This window comes from Octopus bimaculoides, chromosome 7 (genome assembly GCF_001194135.2).
Source record: "Octopus bimaculoides isolate UCB-OBI-ISO-001 chromosome 7, ASM119413v2, whole genome shotgun sequence".
NCBI classification, from domain to species: domain Eukaryota; kingdom Metazoa; phylum Mollusca; class Cephalopoda; order Octopoda; family Octopodidae; genus Octopus; species Octopus bimaculoides.
Window position 1 is genome coordinate 94,732,688 of NC_068987.1, and position 4,845 is coordinate 94,737,532.

The 4,845-nt window shown below is 34.6% G+C and overlaps 1 protein-coding gene across 12 annotated transcripts in view; it reads left to right on the top strand.

Annotated features, from left to right (window-relative positions):
• LOC106883309 (teneurin-m) overlaps positions 1 to 4,845 on the top strand; it is a 487,309-nt gene that overhangs the window by 300,650 nt on the left and 181,814 nt on the right. The gene's annotated exons all lie outside the window — the stretch shown is intronic.

Sequence of the window (4,845 nt, forward strand, 5' to 3'; positions counted from 1 at the left end):
CGAGCGTGGCCGTTGCCAGTACCACCTGACTGGCCTTTGTGCGGGTGACACGTAAAAGCACCCACTACACTCTCTGAGTGGTTGGCGTTAGGAAGGGCATCCAGCTTTGGAAACACTGCCAAATCAGATTGGAGCCTGGTGTAGCCATCTGGTTTCACCAGTCCTCAGTCAAATCGTCCAACCCATGCTAGCATAGAAAGCGGACGTTAAACGATGATGATGATGATGATGAGACTGATTTCAAAAATCTCCTTAACATTAATATAAACCAGTTAACAACAAAGGTCAGTTGTAGCCAGTTGAGCATTTTAATGTAGGTGATTTTTTTTTTTTTTTTTTGCTTCCCTCTCTCTATCTCTCATACCCACTCATTCTTTCTATTCATTATAGCTTTCAGCTTTCTCCCCATAGCATTCTTTAATTCCCATCAAAACACCAGACCGCCATTCATTTTCAAAATTTAGGAATTCTTGGTTAAATGGTCTATTTACCCTACTATTGTTCTTGATGGTCATTCAGACCTGTCCCTGGCCATTTATCTAGATGTACTCAAACAATTAAACAAGAATACCATGATAGGTGTTCCATTATATTTTAACATCTCTTCTTAATGATTTTTTTTCTAAATTTATCAAAAGATATTTACCACAACATAACAACGATAGAATTAAAAATAAAAATGGAAGATATATAATGAAATAAAAGTGTTTTAAATTTATTTAAATAATACAGGGACTTCTAGATCATTTTGTGCATACACTACATGCTTATGCATATATACACATAACTTCAGCTTTACACATTATCCCAGTATCACTGTATCGACCAGACTATCAGATGTTGTTATACATCGCTGGTTACAATGCGCTTTGCATCATTTTAGCTTTCGGATGATGCCATTATTCTGGTTAGGTGAGCAGGCTAACATTCCCTGTGATCAGAAACCTCTTCTGTCACAGGATGCAACCATTTACAGCTGAGTGGACTGGAATGATGTGAAATGAAGTGTTCCACTGAAGAACACAATACACCACCCGGTTCTGGAATCGAGACCATGATGTAGCAATCATAGGTGACACACTCTAACCACTAGGCCATGTGCTTTTATACATTATGCACCACAGGTATAAATATATATGCATACACATATATATATGCATGTGTGTGCGTGGTGGTGGGTGGCGTACTTGTACATATGTATGTGTGTATTTATAGTTGATAAGAAGCTTCTATTGTGAAGAGAATGAAAGTGAAGTTAAATAAGTAAAAGACATTGTAGGAAAAGTATTGAAAAGTAAAATGAAACAATAACAGTCAGAGAATGTGAACAACGAAAGTTAATATTTCAAATGAGAAGAAATGAAGGGGTTTGAAACATGGCAGATTTTTTAATCTTTATTGCAGAAAAGTAAAACAAGATTTAGAGAAAGTGGAGAATGAGAGATAAGGATGATGCCACTTTTATGGCTGTTTCTATTGTATATTCTTATTTATATACATGCATGTATATTCATATAATAAAACTAACATGTGTGCATGTGGGCACACACACACACACACACACACACACACACACACACACACACACACACACACACACACACACACACACACACACACACACACACACACACACACACACACACATCAGGCAGCAGAGTTTGGAATGAAACAATGCCATGTGATATTCGTTGCAGTTCTCTGCAGTCAGTGTTTATATGGAATGAAGGTCAAGTTTGCCTTTCACTTTGGGGGTGAATAGATAAATTATCAGTTGAGGGTAGTGGCTTTAGTGTAAACTGTCAGATGTGGTTGGTTCATATGGTTAGCTTGGCCTACCACCAGTAATAGATAAGCAGAGAAAATTGTATGACTGGGATGCATTCAATATTTCATCAAAAATGGTTAGATGGGAAAAAACAAAGAAAGGCACCAAATTTATTACTTCAATAATTGGGGCTCAGTTTGAGAACACGGTCATACATGATGTCCTCTCTGGAGGTGGTGGTCATTCATCAGAGATAACTAAGATTACTAATTTCATCTGTCTTTATCCATAATACAGTATACCTGCTGATATATCTATCTATCTATCTATCTATCACCATCATTTAATCTCTGTTGTCCATGCTGGCATGGGTTAGATAGTTTGACAAGTTGTGAGACTGCACCAGGCTCACAGCTGGATACCCTTCCTAACACCAGCCACTCCGAGAGTGTAACGGATGCTTTTACACACCATCGGGCATGGGTATCATTTGTGTGACACCGGTATTTGCCACGACTGCAGTTTCCCTTGGCTTGATAGGTCTTCTTCTCAAGCATGGCATAATGCCAAATGGACTCCATCATTGCCTCTGTGAAGCCCAACACTCGAAACACGCCATAATGCCAAATGATCTTGGTTTTTACCTCTGTGTGTGTGTATGTATATATATATATATATATGTATTACAAATTAAAAGGGTAAAGGATTATCAATTTATTAATTTATTAATAAATCAACAATTAATAATTTTTACCAAGCCCTTCGGTATGTAAGCACCATTATCGGTGGAGAACTTATTTAAAAGTTCAAATATATTTAAAAAATAAATATATATATATATATATATATGTATATATGTATTTGCATGCACATACACACACACATTTTGTAATACCATGACAAGGACTATGTCTACATGCTTTTTATGCTAGTCATTAAGGATCATTCACAAATGACGGCACATTTTTAGATGTATGCAAGAATTTTGTGAATAAAAATTTCTATAAACAACAGAATGTGAAATAATTATGCATATATATATATATATATACATATATACCAGAGTAAGCACATAAAATGTGCAACAAGGTGGAAAAAAGAGTACTCAAATACCAGAGGTAGAGTAATATGCTTTATTTAAAAGCAGCAGAAATACAACAAAAAACTGTTACTCTGAGTTTCGCGTTCCCGTTCATTGGACGGTTTTGTTAGAAAGTTTTGTTTCTAACGAAACTGTCCGATGAACAGGAACGTGAAACTCCGAGTAACAGTTTTTTGTTATATTTCTGCTGCTTTTAAATAAAGTATATGTATATATAAATATATATATATGAGAGAGAGGGAGCATATAATTGGCAATCTATAGGTTGTAGATTGTTTGGAAGAATTATTATTCCCAAAACTCTTTATTATTTTTATTTAAGTACTGGACAACTCAATGATTCACATAATCTTTTTTTAGTTGTGTTTCTCTGGATGTGGTTATATGTATTGCATGTGTGTGCCTGTGTCAGTTTGACTGTGTACCGCTCATCCATAACCACCACCTTCACTGCCGCCATGACTTTCACCTTCATTACAAAACACAACTGCCAACATCTACCCTGATATCTCTCAATCTTTGTAGATAAGACATATTAAAGAAGTAGCTATGGAAAGCAACATCTGCAATGAATCAGTGTTGTCTATTTGCAGTCGTACCCCATCTCTCCCATATTCTAGCTCTTCTTGTCTTTTTTTTTTTTCCCCATCCTCTTTCTGTCTGTTGCTCTCTGTTTCTCTCTTACTGCATTCCATTATGTCTTATCAGATCCTGGAAGAGTTCTGCTGTTTGTTTATATTTGCTTGAGTCTTCTGTGAATATATGTATAGAGAGATCGAGTTGTATGTATAAATATATGCATTGTTTGAGACATATATATATATACATATATATATACATATATATATATATATATATATATATATATATATATATATATATATATATATATATATATATATATACACACACATATATATGTACACACACGCACACACACATATATAGATATGTATATATACATATACACACACATATATATACATACACACATGCACACGCATATATATGTATATATTGTGTGCATATGTATATGTATGTGTTGTGTGTATGTATATATATATATATATATATATATGTGTGTGTGTGTGTGTGTGTGTGTGTGTACATATATATGTGTATGTGTATATATATATATATATATATATATATATATATATATACTTATGTGTATATATATATATATATATATATATACACACACACACACACATGTACATGTGTGTTTTGGGTGGATGGGTATGTGTACTTTGTGCATGATGAATGTACAAAAAGCAGTTACGTAAAAATAGATAGTTTTCATATATAATTCATGTAGTGACAGTTAGTTTACAACGCAGATCCTAACTAGTTAATATACATTTGTACATATATACATAACACATGTAAATACATGCACAAAGATATACATGATTTATTATTTTGATTACTATAAAGGAAATTTGCTCACAAAGTATTCATCTGAAAGCTATTTAAAAACTAAAATTTAGTATAAGTTGCAGATATTGTTGTTCCTAGCCCCAATCTGATGGAATAAAGATGTTGATTGTTTGAGAAACACTCACTAGTGTTATAGAGTCAGATAGACAGCTAGACATGTACACTGACCATGTCCTAACATATTTAAGGGAATTCAGCTTTTTGCTGATTATCTGGAGTCCAATACCCGAATCATGCAAGCATCATCATTTAACACCCACTTTTCCAATGTTTCCATAGGTCAAATGGAATTTGTTGTGGTAGATTTTCTGCAACAGGATGCTATTCCTGTCATCAACCCTTGCCTCTTTCCCATGGCCAGACAAAACTTTTAACAGAAGACTGGAAGCCAACAGCATTGCTTATACGATGTTGGTGCATGTCTATAACTGCATGATACAAAGACCAATGTACACATGAACACACACACGCACACACACACACACACACACACACACACACACACACACACACACACACACACACACACACACAC